Genomic DNA, 23,124 nt, shown 5'->3' with positions numbered 1-23,124 from the left:
CTAATGAGTCCATACTGTTATAAGTAAATGATTGAAGAAGTAAATAAGTAAGGCAGATAGGCAAATTTCTCATATAGAAGTATTCTGAATTATTTATGCAGATGTTTTACCCCAGGGAAGTGAGTATTACCCCCATCTTTTTTTTTTTTTAAAGATTTTTTATTTATTTATTTGACAGAGATAGAGACAGCCAGCGAGAGAGGGAACACAAGCAGGGGGAGTGGGAGAGGAAGAAGCAGGCTCATAGCAGAGGAGCCTGATGTGGGGCTCGATCCCATAACGCCGGGATCACGCCCTGAGCCGAAGGCAGACGCTTAACCGCTGTGCCACCCAGGCGCCCCTACCCCCCATCTTTTAAGTGTGAGCTGTGCATAGTGACTTCCTTCCAAAGAATACATTATGGAAAGAAGAAAAAAAAAAAAAGAAACTGCACAGTGGAGAAGTCTGACAAACATAACCTTAGCCATGCGATCAAGGTCAACACTAACAGCGTTCAGTCATGTTGATACCATGTACCGTTGATAGGATGTGATGAGAATGGCACTTTACTTCTGTGGTCTTTTCCCAAGAAAACCCCACACCTGAGGTCTCATGATGTGAAAGACACCAAACTCCAGTTGAGAGACATTCCATAAAATAGTTAATCAAACTGTCAAGATCATCAAAGGCAAGGAAAGTCTGAGAAAAGGACACCGTCTAGATGAGCCTTCGGAGACATGCTGACTACATTTAACATGGTCTCCTGGATGGGATAAGGGGTGGGGTGGAGAGGACGTTAGGTGAAAAGAAAGGAAATCGGAATACGGGGTGAACTTTAGCTAATAATTATGTATCAATATTGGTTGTAACAATTGTACCATACTCACTAAGGTGTTACAGTAGAGGAAACTGGGTGTGTGGTATATAGGAATTCTGTGTACTGTCTTTGCAACATTTCTGTAAATAAAAAAACTATTATACAATAAAATGTTTATTTTTTAAAAAAATAAGCAATAGATTTGAACAGATACTTTGCCAAAGAAGACCTACATGTGGCTAATAAGCACACAAAAGATCCCCAACATCATTTTTTCTCAGCAAATGCAAATTAAAACCACAGTGGGATACCACTATACTTTCCCTAGCGAGGTTAAAATTATAAAGACTGACAAAAATAAGTGTTGGCAACCAATGGAGACATTGGAATTTTTATGCACTTCTGTGGGAATAAAAAATTGCATAACTACTTTGGAAAAGAGTTCAGTAGTTGTTTACCATTATATGTACACTATCATATGATCCAGTCCCTTCACTCCCAGGTATTTTCCTAAGAAAAATTAGGATATAGATCCACATAAAGACTTGTACATGGATGTTTATAGCAGTGTTATTTGTGATAACTCAAAACTGGAAATAACCCAAATATCTACCAAGTGAATGGATGAGTAAGTTGTGATATACCCATGTAACGGAATACTATTTACCAGTGAAAAGAAACAAGCCACAGTTAACTCCATGGATGAATCTCAGACACATTAGGCTTAGCCAGACACAAAAAAGTACCTGCTGCATTATGCCACTTACATGGAATTCTAACGAATCTCAAGGAATAAAAAGCAAATCAGCAGTCGCCAAGATGGAGCAGGAATTGACTTTGATAGGGCAAGAGGAGACTTTTGGGACAGATGAAAATGCTCTATATCTTGGGTGTGGTGACCACATGAGGGGATGTGTTGAACTCTGTATTTACAATGAAGCAATTGTCTTATTTACATATACTTTAATAATTTTTTTTTTTAGTGGAGTCCTGGCAGGAATTCTGAGGATGGTCCTCCGAGGCCCTTTAGGGGTGACAAATCAACTTGTCCTGCTCCATGGCCCTTCCACCATCCCATCCCATCCCCACCACAGCCCCCCACCACCTCAGGGAGCAAGGGAGCTGCTTCATACGTCTTCCTTCAAGATTGAGGGCTCCTACTCCTCAGGTGATTTTTGAAGGCAGAGGCTCCTTGGAGTAATCTTTGCCAGTAGGGCTCAAAGAGATTTTGTAGTGTTCCTGGAAGAGAGAGGAGGAAGGGGGGACACCTTTCTCAGCTTTCCATGACTCTCAGAAGGCACAGAGGAAGACCCCAGTGCCCAATGGGAGCACACGTTAGCAGATGGGAGGTGTAGAGCCTCCTGGCTGGGGCCAACGGGACACAGAGCCACCCCTCTGTGGTAAAGAAGAGCTCCATGAGGAGAGTAGTGGGAAACAAAATGTGTCCTCAGGAAACCATGTGTATAGTTTACACGGAGACTCCAGAGCAGCAGATGCCAGGTCATCTACCCACTGCTGACACTCTCAGGCAGGCACCGAACAAGGATTTCTCTTTCTTCCCCACCATGCTCAGAGTTGGCGATGGTAGGGTAGACAGTGTTCATAGACAGGAAGCTTGGAACTATGAACAGTGACAGCTAATAACACTGAATTTTGACAGACTATTCAACCCAGAGGGCCAAGACTTTAATAACCAGATTAGATTAGACAGATCAGCAGACTAGATGAAGGTTTAAGCCAGAACAGGCAAAAAGTAAGATGCATGCTCTGGGTAGCTGGGAAGATTCAAAGAAGTTTGAGAACATGACAAGCTTCATTTTAAAAATATTTGCATTGGTACATCTCAGTCCAATTGTTATATTTACATACGAATAGTATTTTTATAATATCTGTTTTGTAACCTGCTATTTTCACAGGACTGTATGTCAGGACCATTTGTCCCATCAATATATAGTCTTCTACACCATACTTCCTAATGTTGATGCAGCATTCCTTCATATAAATGTACATATTTTACCTAACTATTAGCTTACTGTTGGACATTAAGGCTCTTTCAGTCTTTTGGTGTTATAAATAAATTTGATGAACAGTCTTGCACATGTATCTTTTCACACATCTCTAATTATTTCCACGAGATAAATTCACAGTTGAGGAATTGCTGGGGCATAGGATATTCACATTTTAAGGCTTTTTAACACCCTTTAGAAGATTCATACCAATTTACACTTCCATTAGAAATCAACCATTTTTAAAAGCTATTTTTCTATCTATCTGTACCTCTATTCTGGCCCAGTGATGATTCAGACTGGCTAAAAGAAAAGGTCACAGGAGTCTCCTGGGTGGCTCAGTCGGTTAAGTGTCTAACCCTTGATCTCAGCTCAGGTCTTGATCTTAGGGTGGTGAGTTCAGGCCCCGTGCGGGGCTCCATACTGGACGTGGTGCCTACTTTAAAAAAAGAGAGAGAGAAAAAGAAAGAGAAATGGTCACAAACCTATTTCCCTTTCATCATTATGTCATAGTTAGGGTGAATTCAGCTCTAGTAGAATTAGCAACTCCAGCGGTGTTAGAGTTTATCCTTAGTTTAACGTAAAAATGGCCACGTCCACATAACGATAGTAATAGCAATGACGTTAACCTTTACCGTGAGATTATCATGCAGCAGGCAGCATTTATAGTACCTCACCGGTACTAACAGTCCTACAAGGTAATTAGTACTCTTTCCATTTTATTTTACTCTGTTTTTTAAAGATTTTATTTATTTACTTATTTATTTATTTATTTATTTATTTATTTATTTATTTATTATTTATTCAAGAGAGAGCATGCCCGCGAGCTGTGGAGGGGCAGAGGCAGAGCGAGAGAGAATCTCTAGACTCTGTGCTGAGCACGGAGCCTCTCAACAGGGCTCTACGCAAGTGATCTCACAACCCTGAGCTGGAACCCTGAGATCATGACCCTGAGCTGAAACCAAGAGTCTGACACTGAACCTACTGAGCCACCCAGGTGCCCCCATTCTTTCCATTTTAAAGAGGAGGAAATTCTATCATAAGAAGGGTAGGTGCCTTGACCGATGCATTTTGTCTGTATTAATATGTATCAACATAACCTGGACCGTTTTAGAATGTCTGCACATTGTATTTCTGTTAATTTGCATGAGATCTTACAGAGTTTATTTTCTCTCCGACGGATCTGGCACTGCCTCACGGAGAAACTTCTGCTCTGAAAGTGAATGTTGTGCTTGAGCTCCCGGGGCCCTGCGCAGGAACATCCTGGACACTGTCCCTCACTCCATCTTGGACATAGGAATAGAGCACAGCTCTAATTCCCAAGCACAGTGTGGACATACTGCCCCAGTCCGCTGTGAAGATTGCCACAGGCAATTTGTGACAAGTAAGAAAGTTCCATGGTTTGCCTATGAGGTCCTTCTCAAGTAAATTGGAGTGGGTCTAAGATTATCCTTGTGCTAAGGTCACCCTCACTCCCAACCATTCCACCGTGCTTTCAGAGAGGGACAGAAGCAGGAGAGGAGGAGGAAGGCAAGCCATCTGCGGCTTGTCTGAACGCTGGATCCAGGGAGTGGGGGCCCGTGCGAATGCGGGCTTCTACAGAAGCACTGGGAACCTCAGCTCCGAACTGAAGGAGCAAAAGGGAGCGGAAAGACAGATGACTGAAGGGTGGGAAAGGGGTTTTTGTCTGAGTACAATAGAGAAAAGTGTTTAAACATTTTCAGTCCCAGTCTTCTTTCCTTAATGAGTATCAAGAAGCCAAGTTCAGTTCCCTACCAGAAAAAGACAAGACATGTGTGCACAGCAGGGAGAGATGGTGAAAGTACCACGTTGATGCTTGAGCACGTCAGAGGCCATCAAGATGGCCATGAAAAGAATGGGACCTCCTGAAAACCTTGTTGTTCAAGACATGTTTTCTCATCAATGAACAGCTTGCCAAGGGCAGATAAGCAGCGTGAAAAGAAAAAAGAAAGAAGGAAAAGAAAGCTTCTATTTGTTTATTGACAGAGTTGTTCTTAATCATTCGTTTGCTTATAACTTCCAGAAGGAAACTGCCATCCCTGGCCCATGTCTGGTTGGGAGAGGTCTGCTCTCACAGAGCGGGGTTATCAATGTTCTTGCTTGCTGGTGAGCAGTTAGAGTCACTGTTTCCTACCAAGGTCAAGGCCGTGGACTATACATCTAATTAGGACAGTTAAGTCATTGTATTCCATAGCTACAAACCGGATGCCTACCCCCCGAGAGATATCCCTCAATGTAATGCCCATGTTCAGAGCCAGCAGAAGCCTAGCATCTACTGCAGAAATAACTCAAAGCAGTGTCATTTCAGTGTATATTTTGGTGTATAAATCCCAAATCACTGTCATTTTTCAAAGAAAAAACCTTTTTTTCCTATTTAAGGGCAGCCTGATTAAAGCATTCCTAACTCTCAAGCTCTTCCTCTTGTTTACATGGCTGGCCCTCCCTGCTCTTATAGGTGTCTTGCCCTAAATGACTTCTGTTGGAGATTAATATCAAAAGAGCACCCACCCACTATACAACAGTCCTCTGGTTTTGAGGTAGTCTTTTTTTATGCAGGATGAATTTTCTTTAATGCTTTTGCCTTTTTTTTTCCTCTTAATGAAAGTCACATATATGCACTGTAGAAATAATAAAAAATGCAGAAAAGTATAAATTTTAAAATTAAATCTCCGTTAGTCAACGTGGGAAGAATTGTTTAAAGGAACTATTGCTGAATACTAAAGCAGCTTTTAGCATTTTAGTGATTTGATTATATTATGGATAGTCCTCTGATTAAACTCTGTACTGTGGGAATGATTCGTAGCCATCTTCTCATGCTATTGTTTTCACCTAGTTGTTTATTTGAAAAATCATTATGGCTGTTTTCTCTTGCATAAATGTCAATCTCTGCTGAGAAATGCCATCAGCTGCTTTTCTTCAAATCATAGTTTGGAGTGTATTCTTCTTTAGAAAATTACTGACATTAAATATTACTGGCCTTGTAATAGAAAGAGACTGTGATAATTCTGGAAATTCAACATTCAGGGTGCCTGGGTGGCTCAATCAGTTGAGTGTCTGACTCTTGTTTTCAGCTCAGGTCATGATCTCAGGGTCGTGAGATCGAGCCCCATGTCAGGTTCCATGCTGGGCGTAGAGCCTGCTTAAGATTCTCTCTCTCCCTCTGCCTCCTGTTCTCTCCCTCTCCAAAATAAATAAATAAATAAACAAATAAATGAATAAAATAAATATTTCAGAAGAATGTTGTTTAAATAAAAAACAATAGTTACCACTTGAAATTATTATGCTATACACCTTAAACTTACACAGGGCTGCGTATCAATTATATCTCAATAAAATTGGGGGAAAAGATTCATACACACATAAATATTTACCACTTGAAGAGATTAAAAGGAATTGGTCATCTTAATCAAACTCCCCTATTTTCTAAATGATGGAACTGAGGTCCAGAAATGATTGGTGACTTGCCCAGGGTCAAGTTTGAGTGACTTGATTATAACCCTCAGATGAGACCTCAGGGCTCTTTGCTTTGTTGGTTCAAGAGTACAGTGAACACAGCTGGGGGTGATGAAAATGTTTGGGATTTGGATAGAGGAGGTAGTTGAACTCAGTGCCACTGGATTGTATACTTTAAAATGGTTACTTTTATGTTATGTGAATTTCACTGTAATAAAAAGAGTAAAGAAAAAAACCAAAAGGAATTAGTGAATCTCAGAAGTTAGGACTGTTTATACCTAACACCTAGGATTCATAATTATTCAATGCCCCCACTCATCGTAACTGTGACAAACTTGATTTCAAAATGGTATGATAGAGAAATGGATTTTAACCATTCTCACCTTCCTTGCTTTACTTTGGTAATAGCAAACTTGAATCGTATTTCTACTCTGGGTAAGTCAAAGTGGTTGGTCAATTGATTGCACCTCACATTCTACATACATTAGGAAAAACGCCAGACACTTCCATGACTCTAAAGCAGAGGTGTGGCTTTAGCATAACATAATGCATATAACATCATGATTTTCAGTTCCAGTCCAATTCTAAAATTTTCAAAGAAAAGAAGATAAGAAAATAGAAGGGGGAAGGAGAGGAGCAGCCAGGGTTTGCTTCATTAATGTAGCAGATCTCTGTAGGTAAAGGGTCTGGGCATAGCAGGTGATCCATTCCTCCTTTATAATTGGGAGCCTCCCACAAAGGCAAGAGTGCATCCCACGGGTGCCCCGAAAGGAAATAAATAATCCATCCCCCCCCTTCTGACTCAGAAAAGAATGATCTGTTGCCAGGAGCTGGCATTTCAGACAGCAGTGCCTGGCCAGATGCCAAACTAGGAGGCGGGAAGCTGAGGGTTCTTGATCTGGAGACTTGCAGAATGGGAGGAAGACTCCAGAGGTGTGCACTTCTCACGGAATTTGGATGAAAGTAATCTCTCCTTATGAAAGGCTTTTGTGTCTAAGAGAAAGCCCTAACCCCCAAGAGGAAGAGTGGTACAGGAAAGAACCAAAAGATTTGTTTGTTTGTTTTTTTGCCCTGTTCACTTGCAGGTTTGCTGTGTGACCTTAGACAAGTCACTTCATCTCTTTGGATCTTCAGTTTCCTAACGGGTGTAATGCGATCCTTTCCAACTCTGATGCTCCGTAATTCTCTTCATCCGTGGGCCTGTAAACCACAGGGCTGCTGGGTAATCCTGCGAATCCTATTCCAGCCGAGAGCTGCTGCCGGTTGGTTCTTCAGGTTCCTTTGGAGCCCACACACTACCAGGCTTATAACAGAAGAAAAACATGTATCACCGCCTCCTTGTTTTCTTACTCCATTTTACTCACAACAATATTAATACTTACCTTTTGTGGAGCTAACAGCAGAAAGATCATTTTCTCATCACACAAAGCTTCCTTTTGAAGTCTCCTTTCTGTCTGGATCGACAGCAGCCTTTGCTCTTCAACTGAGAAAGGCCCAAACGAGCTGTTGCCCCAGCCGGCTCCTCGTTTCCAGTCTGTTGGCTGTGTAAAGAACGCCTCATTCACTCCGGTGCCTCCAGCCAGAAGCCGGGAGAAGGCCCTGACCCCTCGCTATTCCTCAGTTCTCCTGAGCAATCCATCTGTCACCAAGCCTGCAAGTAGTTCATCCGTTCCTCTCCGTCCTGCCGTCTTCCCCCAGCTATGGCACTGGCGTCCTGATGGCGTCCCCACGCCCGCCCCCTGGCCCCAGCTCCCACCCGCTCTCCCTATCACAAAGTATGCTTCCTAAAACAGAAGTCAAATCACTTCACTCTCATGCTTCCAACTCATCAAGAGGTCTTCCCATTGCATTTAAGATGATGTTCGAAATCCTCACTTGGGTTTATCCTCTGTGAGCTCCGCGCACTCCTCTCTCATTCACCAGGTCTCCTCCTCAAAGCCTCCCTGTCTGTCTGTGACGGGCTCATTCCTACCCTCCGCCTGGATAATTCCTTGGCAGCTCTCCGCTTGAACATCATTTCCTCAGACAGCCCTGCCTTTCTCCCCCTCCCCAAATCCAAATAAGTTATGTCCCTTTTACAATCATCACAAATCATAATTATGTGTTTTGTGGTTCACTTATTTACAACGTCCTTCCTCATGAGTTTCCATGAGGGGATGGACCACCTCTGTTTTCTTCCTCATAGCACCCCAGAGCCCACCGCCATGGCCTGGGAGCAAATCCTTGTTGAATGACTGGCCAAGGGAAGACCCTGTAGTGAAAGTCTCCTTCTTCTAGCCACTTTATTTCTCGCTTATAACCTCTTGTCGGGAACAATGCTCCAGATGAGAATGTCTTTGTACACTTTTCACTTTTTCAAGAGCTCCCCCTATGAAGGGCCTTTTGGCTTGGCCCAGGCAAGCCTCATTGGAGAGTTGCCATCCTGTGTTCACACACCCTACTTTGCTTAGGGATGCAGAAAGTTTAAGACTTTGCCCCTAGACATGTCTTCAAGACATGTAGCACGGTGGTCATGAGCAAGGGCTCTGTGGTCACTCATACTAAGGCTGCTCTTTGCTAGCCACCTGGCTTTGGGCAAGTAACTGCCCCTCAATTTCATCGACTATAGAATGGGGATAACAATAGAACGTAATGGATAGGTTGCCTTAAGGATTTAATGAGGCACCACATGTGAAATGAATGGCTGTTATGGCCTGACACATAGCAAGAGCCTGATAAACATGAGCTTCTATCAATATGTTTCACTCAGCCCCAGAAGGAAAGCCTAAATGCTGAGTTCTAGGTCTGGGGAATTTCGGGGGAGGAATTTCCGGGGAGGGGGGCATCTTTCTTGGTCTTTCTACTTTACCCTACTATACTTTGTGGTCCCAATGTGTGCCAACAAAAACGTGATAAGCTTCAGTTTCCCACACTATTCATGTGAAGCCATAGGCACGTCTGAAATTTTCAAGCTAGCAGTATAAAATTGCTGATGACCATTGTTTACACCTCGGCAAGAAGAATCATGTTTAGGAATAACTAATAATATTTGAAAGCCAAGTCTCTCTTTCCTAGAGAGTGTTGGTGCCCCGACATTTGGCGATAGTTGAATACAGAGCCCTTGGAGGCAGACAGTGGGTGATATTAACCTTCTAAACAGAAGCCTCGGCATTCCGGTGCCAGGGTACCCGGAGGAATTTAACATTCCGCTCCTCCCTCCCTCCCTCCCTCCCCCACTCCCTCCCCCACTGCCCGACTTCCGCAAAGTGGTTTTTGAAACAGAAGTACAGCCCCAGTTCTCTGTGTAGGTGGTGACGTGGGAGGGGGTGAAATGCAACCTTTATTTTCCTGACTGCCTGTCATCCAATTCCCCGTTTTCCTCTGACTTTCATGAGTGATGAGGTCATCCCGGCGCAGGAAAATCAAACTCCTATTTTTCAGACCCAATAAAGGCCGGCATTGTGTGTCTGCGTAAACAGAGAGGCCAGACGGGCAGGGCGGCGGGGACTCGAGTGGCCCGCCCCCTGGCGGTCGCACGAGACAGTTGTGGCCCGCGCTCCACCGCCCGGAACAACGGCAGGGAGGCGGAGAGGGTGCGTGCGAAAATGTAAGTTAAAATTAGATCAACAGTCAGCTCGGCTCTCTCAATCAATGCTGCGCAGGGCGAGCGTACAACCAGCTATTTATAAGCTAAACCCGGCATTATCTTCCTCTTTTAGGACGCACAGATCCATTACTGCGCGCCGCAGGGGAGAGGATGCTGCAGGGAGCTGATGCATGCCACATTTCAGCCCCGCGGGCTGGCCGCGGCGTCATCCAGCCTACGAGCCGCACGACGTGGGGAGTGGGAGGAAGCCTCCAGAGCCGGTGCTCCCACGGCTCTCTACAGGACTCCTTCCCCGGACTGCCCCCCAACGACCTGCTCCCGCCCATTCCTTACCTCCGTGGACGCCTTAGTGTTTAAACAGAGGGGCGCCCAAACGCAAACAATGATCAGGGGCTCTCCTGTGGGTGCAGAGTGCACGCGGGCCGCGTACGCCTACCCTTCCAGGGTTTGACTGCCTCTTGACAAAGGTTTCCAGGCTAGCTTCCCCGAGGGACTGCATTACTCAGTCCTTGCTCAGACAATTGTTGCTGTAGATAGCCGCACCCTCCCTCCACCCCCGTCCCAGCGCGGCTGGGAATGGATTTACAGCAGTCCGTCCGATCGCAGTAGATGGAAGGCCTTGGCGAGACGGAGTGTGCTCTATCCAGCCCCTGTCGTGCTAGACAACGGGGCATTCCCAGGAGCGTTTGCCCCAGTGGGTGCAAGTCATCTCCCGTATATGCAGAAATGTCCCCACGTAGGATTTGCGTGGAAGTTGTTAAATTGTTATCAGTTTTCGAAAGATGCTACAGGAAAAAAGGCACAATCTGGTAGTGCACAACCGCCTCAGAAACACAAATCAAATCAGAGTTCGGGGGGGAAATGTAGCCCTGCTCGTCTTAGAGATGTAGATAGCAAATTTTCTATTATATATGTATTTATATCGTTTCCCTTAATTTTTGCTTTTCTCTTTTTTACACTTTCTTCAATAAGCATGTACTATATTTAGAGAGCCAAAGAATTTTAATAGTAGCTTAAATGTACATTAGGTATATTTATAGAATTAATGTATTATTTGACATAAAAGGATTTTGAACTGAAGATAGACACTAAAGCGTTCTTCTTTTAGAAACAACCTTTTCCCTCCTCTTCAAATTCTTGTTGGCTTACCAACAAAAGATATCCTGCGTCTGTCCCTTTCCCCAAAGCTAGCTGGCCTCTAGCTTCGTCCCAAGTCACCATTCCTTATCCTCGACCTGGATTGCAAAAGTCTCATCTTTCTGGCCTACCCACTCCACAGAGCAACCAGATTGTTCTTTTAAAATGTAAATCGGATCCCAACGCTTCTCTTTCTTAAAGGCTTCCTCGGCTCCCCATTGTGCTTCGCTTTAGAGCCCCAGCCCGTCACCAGGTCCGGAGAGGGGTGTCTGGTCCGCCCTCGCTCCCCTCTCCTCTGCTCTCTCCCTCCCGTTTCTGCAGCGCGCTTGCACGCGGGGCCTTCTTTCTGAGCTCCCAGCCCCCAGAGTCCTAGCTCCTGCTCTTCACTCCGGGCAGATTTCTCTCTCAGAAGCTCTCCTCCAAGCTGCCTCCGTCTCAGCTTAGATAACCCAAACCTTAGCAGACCCCTGCTGTTCCAGAACTCATGATCGCTTTACCCTATTTTATTTGCAACACAGCAGTTAACTGAGATTGGCTTGTTTATCCTTTGGGTTATGAGCTTATTCTCCCTTTTCACACATGAAAACGGAAGCCCCGTGGAAACAGGCTTTTACAAAAAATTTTCTTCTCCAGTCTTGTTGGGTTGAGACCAGTGCCTTGGCCCACTGCTGTTATTCAACATCTATTTATTGTATCAATCATTGGGTGTGATTTCTTAATATCTATAGAATTATGCATATTCTGCCTTGAATCTTCTAGTTATTTTTATATCCATATGCTTCCTCCTTTCGAGTGTGAGCTCCTTGAGACTGGATCCTGTTTAGTTCATTTTATTTTCCATGGCCTTTTGGCGTCTGGCACGTCACAGGTGACTAATATATTTATTAGACTGGATTGCAATTAGTGAATGGGTAATAAGCTGATACAATATGACTTCACCTCACATGTAGCTTTCACCAGGAAAAATATATATATATTTTTAAAGATTTTATTTATTTATTCGACAGAGTTAGAGACAGCCAGTGAGAGAGGGAACACAAGCAGGGGGAGTGGGAGAAGAAGAAGCAGGCTCATAGCGGAGGAGCCTGATGTGGGGCTGGATCCCAGAACGCCGGGATCACGCCCTGAGCCGAAGGCAGACGCTTAACCGCTGTGCCACCCAGGCGCCCCCAGGAAAAATATTTTGATATCCAAAGAGAGAAATTGTTGCTTTGATCCTTATAACACCACACACACACACACACACACACACACACACACACATGCACACGCACAGGCACACACACATTTGCTTTCAATATTTCAAAAAATGCTCATGTCCATTATTTTATTTGATCTTAATACCAGCTCTGTGAGATAGGCCTATGATCTACACTTTACAAATGCAGGAACTGAAGCTCAGGGGCATGAATTGACCTGCTCCAGCTTGAGCAGCTAATATGAGGCAGAGACAGGACGGGAGCCTGTTAATTTCAATACCCGCAAATGTGGACACATAAAAGCACACATACACACATACATACATATATGTCCACATTCGCTGGTATTTTTTCATCTCTACCACACTCGCGGTTGGGACCAAATGAGATCATAAATACAAAGTATCTTGAATCTGGCATGTGACAGGCTCCCAATAAATGACCATTCCTTCCTCTTGCCTGCACTGCGGTTGCCATAATCTCTCCATCCCAATAAAGAAGAATGCATCTATCTTCACTTTGTTCTTTTTATTACTAGACTAATTTCCAGGATCCTTCTTATTGTGAAATATTCATGCATAATATTAATTGGATGCTTTCACAGATCTGAACAATAGCAAATGAATTTTTGCTAACTGGCAACCCATTGCTCTTTATCTTTTACCCTGAATACAAACCAATGAGAAATGTTTGTGAATACCTACCGGAGCCCAGCTCAGCTTAAGTTATACATTACACAGTTCGGTGTCGGTGAGGGAATGGCACATTAAAAATGCCAATGCTTATTAATCATGAACAAACACTAAACATAGCACAGCCAGAGGGGTCAAGTAATATGCAAAATTGGTTTTACAATAGGCAAAATAAATCAAGAGCTCATTCTGATCATTCATTCATTCATTTATTTATTCATTATTTGTTGAGTATTTTTTATGTGCCAAGCACTGTACTAAGTGTTGGGAATACAGAGGCAAGTAGTAATCGATGAAGTCTCTACCAATATAGGTCTAGTACAAAAGATAGACTTAAACCAAATAATCACACAACAGAGATCAACGTTGTGAGAGGCAGAACGGGAGGAACTGACATGGGAAATTCAGGGAAGACTGCCTGGAGGAAGTGAGGACTAAGCTGGGCTATGTCCTCTGTGAAGGCCTGACTCAATACCATGGATGGTTACTAAAGAGGAGGAAATGATCAGACAAGTAAATAATAACAATGGTCACTAACTTTTAAATTCTTTTACTTAGTAAGTCTTCCTTAAGTGCCTCGTATGTGCCAGATAGTTGTCTAGTTGCTACGGGTTACAGTAATGGTCAAAGACAAAAATCCCTGCCTTCGCGGGCTTATATTGGAGGCGGAGAAAACATCCAACAAACTAATAAAGAATTTTAATGGAAAAGAATATTAAGTGGTGTTTTCTTCTAAGGAAAAGAGTAAACCAAGGAAGTACAACAAGGAAGTGTGGTGGGGTAAGACGGAGGTACAGTCTTACGTAGGGTGGTCCCATATGCCTTCAGTGAATAATACATTTCAGCAAGACCCACCGGGGGTAAAGGAGTAAAACCAGGCTGATCTGAGGGCTAGGGCTGGAGCTGGTGATTGCAGAGGGAAGAACTCGCCAGGGGGAGGACTCTATCTACCAGTACAATAACCTCGGGACAGCTTGAGCAGCTAATATGAGGCAGAGACAGCATAACTGACTAGTTTGAGGAAGTGCAAGGAGACAGGTGTGTCCAGAGTCAGTGGAATAAGCAAGGGGTAAGCTAGTCAATGTGCTCAGGGAGGTAAGGGATCTCAAGGGACATGATAGGTGATTGTAAAGTTTTTGGCTTTTACTCTATGTGCAGTGGGAAGACACTGAAAGCTTTTGAGCAAGTGATTGACATTATCTGATTTATGATTTAATGGTCCCCCGGGCTGCTGTGTAGAGAGCACTCATGTTCCAGGCAATGTGTTAAGTGTCTTAACAGATGACCTCATTTTAGCTTCACAGTTCTGAGACGTACCCATTCTATAGGTGAGAAAACCAAGGTGCAGGGAGTTTAAATACTTACTCAAGGTCATGGGGGTAGTAACTGACAGCGCTGGAATTCAAAGCCAAGCAGTGTGAGTCCAGCACCCAAGCCATTAGCCGCAATATTAGAGTCCCTCTGTAAGAGAGACTGGGATCACGAGTGGTGGTCATGAGAGGAACAATAATACCTATCACTAATTGAGGGTTTTCTAGCTGCTGTACTGGTTTTTCTCATTAATTTTATTTATTCTCATAAAACCCATATCAGATAAGTATTGTTACTCTTATTATAGATAAGGGAACTGAGACTCAGAGAAGTTAGGTAATTTACTTAGGTTTAACCAGTTTATAATTAGATGCTAGAACTCAAACCGGGGGCACTTCATCAGATAAATACATTAAACTTTAAAATCTCTACTTATTGTAAAGAGCCTATAATTGAGTCTTGTATTTTTTTAAAAAAATCATTTTATCTTTCTTTTTTGATTGGAGTGCTCAGTCCATGTATTTCTATAATTACTGAAATAGTTTATTTAATTCTTTCTACTTTCTATTTTTTTCTATTTTTCCCATTTATTCTTTGTTCTTCTATGCCTCCTTTTCTACCTGCTTTTGAAGTATTTATTTTCCATTTTTCTCCTCTAGTATCTTTTTGTCATCCATTCTGGATTTTCTTGTAGCTTTTATCCTAGAAAATTCTTGTGCCTTTCTAGCTTCTCAGTATATATTGTAAGTCAACATTTTTGCCACTTCACAAGTAATTCAAGAAACTTACGATAGTTTAACGTCATTTCCATCCTCCCATTCTTTGTGACACTCTTTAATATTTGACTCCTACATTATGTTCTCATAAATCTTCTCCTTATTTTTGTTTTCAAAAGTTAGTATTTAAAAAAAAATTTATACACGTATTTATTCTTTCTAGTGCTCCTTATTCCTTCCCAAAGTTTACTATTTTCATCCAGGATTATTTTCCTTCCACCTGAAACTTTGCCCTTAGTAAATCTTATAGTCCCGTTTTAGAGACAAACTTTGTTTGTTGGGAAATATCTTTATTTTGGCTTAGCTGTTGGAGTACCTTTTCACTTGATATAATTTTACTTCGTGTTGCGGTTTCCTTTCAGCTCTAATGATGTTAAAGCATTATCTTCTGGCTTCCATAGTTTCTACCAACAAGTCAGCTATCAGTCTTCCTGTTACTTTGAAGGGAATGTGTCTCTTTTTTCTTTGATTCTTTTCAGATTCTCTTCTTTGTCTTTAATTCTCAGCACTTTGAATATGATGTCCCTAAATGTGGTTTTCATTGTTTTTATTCTTCTTAGTGTTCCTTGTTATTGAATTCGTGAGTGGATATCTTTGATCAGTTTTGGAAAGTTCTCCGTTATCTCTACAACAATTGCTCTTTTCCAGTCCCCTTCTCCTCTCCCTCTGGGATTTCAATTATACATAATATTGCTTTTTTTTTTTCTTTCTTTCTTTCTCTTTCTTTCTTTCTTTCTTTCTTTCTTTCTTTCTTTCTTTCTTTCTTTCTTTCTTTCTTTAACTGTGTGGCACATGTCTCATATTTTATTCTGTTCTTTTCACTCTTTCCCCTTACTTTTGTGTTTCAGTTTGGACAATTAAAAAAAAAAGATCTGGTCTTTGAATTAAAAATTCTGTGTTCTACATGCTGTTAAACTTATTCAATTAATTCTTCAGTTTAGATAATATATTATTGTATTTTTTCAATTCTAGAATACCCATTTGATTTTTTTTAGCAATTTCAATTCTCTTAAGAATTGAAATTCTTAATCTTTTAATTCGTTTCCCCTCTATTTTTAAATATAATAATCTTAATTATTTTAAAATCCTTTTCTGCTAATTACCACATTTGAAGTATCTGTGGCTATGCTTCTGTTATTTCATTTTTTTCCCTTTTGATTATCAATCCCATCTTCCATTCTCTTCTCATGTTAGTAATTTTGAATTGTACTATAGAAATTGGGAACCCAGAAACAAAACAAAACAAAAAAAAACACACCAGAATGCTCAGCTGAAGTCCTTTACCATCAAGGGCTCCTCTCTTCCTCTGGTAGGCAGACAGGTAGGGATTGAGCTGGGTGTGAGGCTGGGTTGCCCCTTTTAGTAAATTTTAGTAAATAAACCTGTTCACCTCTGTTTTGTCCCTGTTCTTTGCAAAGGGCATCTTTGGGCTTTCAATGGGGAACGTAAAAGCCCGTCTCCTCAGCATTGATGGTTCTGCTCTTCAGAGGTTTTGAGGCCACATCATAGACTTCCATTTCACATAGGTTCAGAATCTAACAAGTGGTTTGAGGGAAAGAACTGATGTGCATTCATAGCAAACCCTTATTTCTAGTGACACTTTGTCTTTTAGGTACTGCAGACCAGAGAAAATTTTATTCTCTCTTTCTGGTTCAGCCCACATAAGCCTTCCCCACCGTCCCAGACCTTAAGGGAATGAGTCTTGTATTTGGCACTTTTCTGTTTTCTAATCCATTACTCCAGTCCCACACATTCACCAAAAGTTCTGCTGTTTTCTCTTTTCCCCAGTAGGGTGCTGCTTGGCCCAAATCCAGTCTTCAGCCTATACCCACAATGGGCAAATGCTCCTTGGGAAGCAAACAACTGGTGGTTAGGAATCTTAGTTTATCTAATTTCTTTGCATCCATCACCCTTCAGTGTCTTGAATGATGTGTGCAATGTACCTGTTTTTTTCCCTTCTTGCTACAGTCTGGCTGTTAGCTTGTTGTGACCTTTACATTCTATCCAAAGTTGAAAGTCCTTCTTAGATGTATGAAGGGTTAGAAGTTTTGGAGCTGGAAAGGACTTTGGCATTTACATACAGCTACCTCATTGGACACATAGAAAAATAGATGCTCAGAATGGTAAAGTGATTTATTCAAGGCCCCAAACCCATGAGGCTAGAAACTAGATCTGAGGTAAGTATGGAGGTGGGTCTTCTGATCCTAAGTCCAGTATTCAAGAGGACAAGATGGAGAGAAATAGACCGAAAGAAAGAGAATATACCATAGAAAAGACTCTACCTGAAAAGGAGAGCAATTTTGGAGTCTTTGCTGTAGCAGTCTCAGTGATCAACCCTCAGAAATTCACGTTGGAAAACCTAGCTGAGGTCTTAGAAGTCAATCATAAAATCAAATACATGCTTCTTTCTTTTTTCCCCCTACCTTGTTGGCAAACAGGATTTAGAATGGAGAGCCCAGTGATAAGAGCTCCTGTACAAAAGGTTGCCGACGAGCCACACAGTGTGGTAATGTGGAGAATAGGAAGGGCTGATACCAAAAAGATGAGAATATTACCCTTGGCAAAGGAATATTGACACTGATGGAATTTCAGGATGTCGTAGGTGTCGTAGTCTCAGGATTTCTGTGCTCCACAGAGTAACTGAGACAAAGACTATGCCCGTGTTCTTTGAAAACATAAAATGCAAATGTTTCCATCTTTTTCTGTGTAGGTAGAGTTTATCACTATCGCCTCTTCCCTCTCTCATTGTTGAGCTAGACAAGGTCTGAAAGGCAGGGAAGAGAAAGTGCAGAATTAATGTTGAGATAAGACTCTGGAACCAAGAGCTCAGAGACTCTTCCCTTCCCAAGATGCTCCTCACCCTTCCGCCAACATACCTCACACACGGGCTAGGAAGAATCACCTGAATTTGCAGAAAGTCAAAATCATGTGATTTGTATGTTTAATCTCTGATATAGTAGTAGTATATTTAAGGTGTGTGGCACTTTGTCCTATTCTTTTTAGAAAAAAAAATTTTTAAGTCTAAGTACTCTCTATGCCACACATGGGGCTTGAACTCATGACCCTCAGATCAAAAGTTGTAGGTTTTCCCAGCTGAGCCAGCCACGCACTGCCAGCCAGGTCTTGATCGAGATGCTTTATCTCTACCTTAAGACTAGAAGCGGGGTTGCCAAGCAATTTAACAATGTAAACAAGTAAGGGGGTGGGGTTTGGCATCAATGGGGAGTCCTAAGTTCAACTTCTTAGAGGAATGAGGCATTTAATGATATTATCACATTATTATCTACATGCAAATGTGTCCTATTTGTAAATGAATCACATCTCTTCATTAGGGAGGGACATCTTGTTTATAATCCTTGTAGCAATTTCCGTGACAAAGAAGTCCCCATAATATAAATATTAGATTATTCACTATTGATAATAGCTAACATTTTTGAGTACTTGCTATATACCAAGCATTTTCCTAAGCAAGGAATACTTGACACAAGCTGCTGCATTTAATCTTTACAGTGGTTGCATGAGGGAGGGACTGCTATTCTTCTTTTTAACAAGTGGGAAGGCTGAGACTTAGCAAGGGTAAGTGACCTGCCCAAGGTTGGATCATAAAGAACAGAGCAAGGGTTCAGTCTGATCCAAAAGCCCCGTGTGAATGATTTCGTACTTATTAGAATGGTCTTTCCTTGGCTCCAGACTAAGTGGTGCAAATCTTTCCTTTTCAGTGATGGTCAACTAGGGTTTCATTCCCAAACAACTCCAGTCCTTCCTTCTGCTCTACTCAGCCAGTTCCCCTAGGAACCGCTCTCTCCCAGTTAATGGTGGTCAAGTGCAGTTGCTTAAAACATGAAAAAGGGAAATGAACCGTTTTTGAAAGCAAGACTGACCTGCTGTCTTCTCTGCAGCCGCCCGCTTGCTGGGTTTCTAGCACTTCCCTGACTAATTGCATTGCCTAAGGTTCTTCACTTCAGTGTTCCTTATCTGCAAAACCGGAATAAGATTCCCCACCCTGCAGAGCTGCTGGGGGGTGGAGTACTGCATGTGAAGTGCAGACGCAAGACAGCGTTTGTCAAATGTGAGTTCCCCTTTCTTTCCCGTTTCTATCATGTCTGCGTCCGTATGAGAGGGAGAGCTGTCCTCAAAGTTAGTACCTTGTCTAGGAGATTTCGGAGCATGGTTGTTGCGACCCAGGCTTTGCATATAGCTGGGAGAGGTTGCCGGATTGTGAGTCATCCTCCCTCCCCCCCACCAACCCCATTCGAGAAATTCCATGATAACACACCAAAGAAGTAGAATTTACCATTCCTTCCCTTCATCTGGAGTCATCTGAAGTTGAACAGCCCTTCTGGTGGGGGGGGGGGGGCATTTTTGCTGTGATAAATTTGTCTTCGTGACAAACTCCACTGACCTCCAGGTGGAGCTGCATGAAAGAGAGACAGAAGGGGAAAGAGGAAAACAACCAGGTTGGTGCCCGGAAGAAGCAGATAGCAGGAGAAAGACACAAAATACCAAGATGGTGCACGGTCCTTCATGGATTTGCAGGGAAGAGAGTGACGTGTGAACTGATTCAGCCAGTGACATTCCACAGGAATTTGGAGAGACGGCCCATGGGCTCAGCCAGCCCGGGGTGGGATGCGAGAGGAAGGAGACACGGTCTAAGGAGCTGGCCGTCTAGGTGGCAGTCTTTGGGATGGCACCTCACAGACCGCCAAAGACCAACTACGCTCCATGGTGAACTGCGATGCAGCCCAAGACGTGGTTTCACAGGTGAGAGGAAGGCTGTTACTGTCTTTCGCATGCTGCTATCTTCCAGGCACGAAAGCAGATGAGGGAAATAGATGATCTCATGTCATTTAATCCTAAAAACCAGCCTTTGACGTGAGCCCATTTTGATGGTGAAGAAATTGAAGCACAAAGAGGTCAAACCTGCCCAGGATCCCGCAGCAAGTGAGCTATAGGGTTTCAGAGTAGGTCTGTGTGCGGACAGCAGCCGCTCTCTCAGAAGGCCTGCAGCTACTTGCTGGCCGGACGACTAAGCCCTTCTAACTTCCCTAGGCCTCAGTTTCCTCCTGGGCTGGATGGAGATAGGAATGCTATATTGGTGTTTTGGTTTTTTTTTTGATTTTATTTATGTATTTGACAGGCAAAGACAGCCAGCGAGAGAGGGAACACAAGCAGGGGGAGTGGGAGAGGAAGAAGCAGGCTCCCAGCGGAGGAGCCTGATGTGGGGCTCGATCCCAGAGCACCGGGATCACGCCCTGAGCCGAAGGCAGACGCCTAACAACTGCGCCACCCAGGCACCCCCAGAATTGTTTAAGAATGTGGCTTTGCTCGAATCCTTTTCTCTGGCCGTAGGCCCCTCCCTTTAGTTCCTGATAATTGGTCATTTTTGTACTGTAATCATAGTCCAAATGGACTATGTTCAGACCAGGGCAGACACTGACCCAAGGGAAGGATGGAAGTAGAGAGTGACAGGTGACAGAACCACCTCAGTTTTGTCGGTCTGTCCTAAAGCCGGATGTGTTCAGTTTTCCTAGATCTGGTGAGACGATACCTCAACCTTACAGTAGTCCCCAGCCCACTTTCCTTTCTGCGTTTTGAGCTGAATTGAGCCTCTGTTACCTGCAACCAGCAGATAGATCCGTGACCAGAACAAATACTTTCCTCATGGACTTAGTGTGAGGAATCCATGAGATAAGGAAAATTACAAAGGGCAAATGGCTGAGACCATAGCTATTTATCTTAGTGAGTAAAAGAGCAATTTGGCCTTTATAATTGGGTCCTAAGATTTTCAGTTTATGGAATGCTTCATTATATCAAAAGGGGGATTTGCACAAATTTCACTTACACTCTTTCTGCCAGGAGGAAGCAAAGGGGCTGATGGTCGTGTCAAACTAATGATGCCCAGCCCTCAGGTTCTCTGTGTTGGGGGAGAGTGGCTCCAGGCTGGTCATCTGGGAGCCACTTTAAATCAGGTTTCCACTGGCTCCAGACTGGACCCTGCAGAATCTTCTAGAGGGTGTTGCAGATAGACTGACTGAATGGCAGACCACCTGACTGGCTGGCTGGTCTGCCACGCTGCTGTCTCTACTTGGGTGAAGGTCTTGAAAGAGGGGAGTGTAGCTGGAATCCAACATGCCATCTCACCAAGGACACTTCTTACTTGATTTGTTTCAGTGGCATTGACTGGTCATGTCTCTAAACATGGCCAGACTGCACAGGCACATAAACACAGCCCGAGAATGCAAAGTTGCTTCTTTTAAGAAAAAAATAAATTTCACTCTGGACATTTTAAGACTTGGTTATTTAGTATCACAAATGCTTTGCCTTTGGGCGGATGACGCAGGAGGTATGAAGAGCTGGTCAGAAACAGCATACTTGTCACAAAGTTGCATATTGCTTTATTTATCAGGGACCTCAGGGGTCCAGGTCTTCTTTTGTTTTTGGATAATTTCAAAACCTCTTGGATAGAGGCAAAGCGTCTCAACCTGCTTCTCCTCCCAGACCGCCTCCACACGCACCCCACGTTCTCCTGCTTTCTCTGCAGATGGCATCAATTGGCTCTCTACCCGCCAGTCAGGCAGCAGAGGAAGCAATGTTTTTTTAGCGAGTTCTCCCCCATGGCTGCTTCATTACTTCGCTCATACCATGTAAAGCACCAGTCGGAGGGTGGCCTTTGGGTGAACCTCATTCTGAATCTCAATTGACTGGTCCAAAGATGGTCAGTATATTTTCCTGCTGATTTTCACGAATCTCACTTTTCTCAGCTTTTGCCCATTAGGATCAGCTCTGATCCTTTAAAATAAAGTGCCTTCTGTTTGCATGATGAAGGGTTCCCTTCCCCCACCCCCCTCTTCTGCAATAAAGCAGCAGGTCAGTGCTGGCTCTCTTTGGGAGAATTTGGACAAGGCTCATGGGAGAGGGTCTGGTGCTATATACATACGATGCTGACCTTTAATTCATATGATTTCTCAGAGGAGAATGCTGAATCCTGCTTTGTGGTTGGTGTCCTTTGGCTGCCAGTGTCTTCAGAAAAGGCAACTGCGCCATAATCTGATATCTGTGGATGACATCGTGGGTGGAGGGGGTGGGAAGTGGCACTTTCCCAGTTGCCTGTGCTGTTACTGGAATCTTGGTGGCGCAGGTCAGGTTGGGTCTCCCTGGACCAGATGTCTTCTTACAACGGTCCTGAATGGGTTAATCCGAGATTTTATGAATTCAACATTTCATGTCTACCCAGCCTATGAATGTTAAATACATGCAAGTGTAATAGTCTCCCTTTCTCCGGTATTTACTGTATGCCAGACATGAATCCTGTCTCATCTTAGCCTCCGAGTAACCTCCGAAGTCCTAAGAACGGCTACAATGTATTGAGCTCTCACTATGTGCCAGCAGTCATTTCAAGCCCCGGCCATGCACACACATACTCATTTAATCCTCCCCATCATCCTGTGAGGTGGGCACGATTTTTCAAACCACGTTAGCAATGCGGCAACTGAGCTGCTCAGAGAGGTTAGGTAACTTGCGCGAGGTGTTACAGCTGGCAGGTGGTGAAGCTGGGATTCAGAGCCAGCAGTCTGACCTTGAGCTCCACGTGACGAACTACACCGATTTCTGCAGAAGATCCACGGAGAGCCAGCGCCGAGCTCAGTTCCTTCTGGGACTAAGGGGCGGTTCGCTCCCTCCCCTAGGTCAGGACTCCTCTGCTCTCAGGTTCGGCCGATTCTTGCTGTGGCCGTGAAGCTGTTTTTGCCACAGGCGGACTGTGCTTGGATCGGCGGCGGTGGCTCTGCGTGGGGCCCCGTGACTACCTGCCGAGTTTTCTCCAGCTCGGCTCATGTAATTCCTCAGCTCTCCCTTTAAATGCAGCCTTCGTCTGTTCATTTCTACAGAGATTGGCTCTTCCAATACTTCCTGCAATATACCCACCTCTAATTGCCAAGAAATGCCTCTCTGGGATTGTTTACATGGCTCTGTGGCGCTGTCGGCTGGGCCGATGCCCTCCATGCCCTGTCTGTGCTCCTCTCCTCTATTAGCATTCGTGGCCACGTGAAAGCAGGATGGGAAAAGAGCCATATCTCTCTGCCTTTGTAGGAAGAAACATTTTAAGCTTGGGATTGCGGCTAAAAAGTGCCTGTCCCATTGCGCATCTC

At 43.6% G+C, this 23,124-nt stretch overlaps 1 long non-coding RNA gene across 1 annotated transcript; it reads right to left on the bottom strand.

Moving 5' to 3' along the window:
* Positions 1 to 1,374: 1,374 nt before the first annotated feature.
* LOC113250880 (uncharacterized) lies at positions 1,375 to 10,347 on the bottom strand. Its single transcript, XR_003314239.3, has 4 exons — positions 10,196 to 10,347; positions 7,659 to 7,817; positions 3,074 to 3,241; positions 1,375 to 2,035 (listed from the first exon to the last, which is right to left on the bottom strand). It is a non-coding gene; the product is annotated as an uncharacterized LOC113250880 (long non-coding RNA).
* Between the last annotated feature and the right edge of the window lie 12,777 nt (positions 10,348 to 23,124).

Source organism: Ursus arctos, unplaced genomic scaffold (genome assembly GCF_023065955.2).
Source record: "Ursus arctos isolate Adak ecotype North America unplaced genomic scaffold, UrsArc2.0 scaffold_4, whole genome shotgun sequence".
NCBI classification, from domain to species: Eukaryota; Metazoa; Chordata; class Mammalia; order Carnivora; family Ursidae; genus Ursus; species Ursus arctos.
Note: the sequence above shows the minus strand (reverse complement) of the source record. Positions and strands in the feature narration are given on the sequence as shown.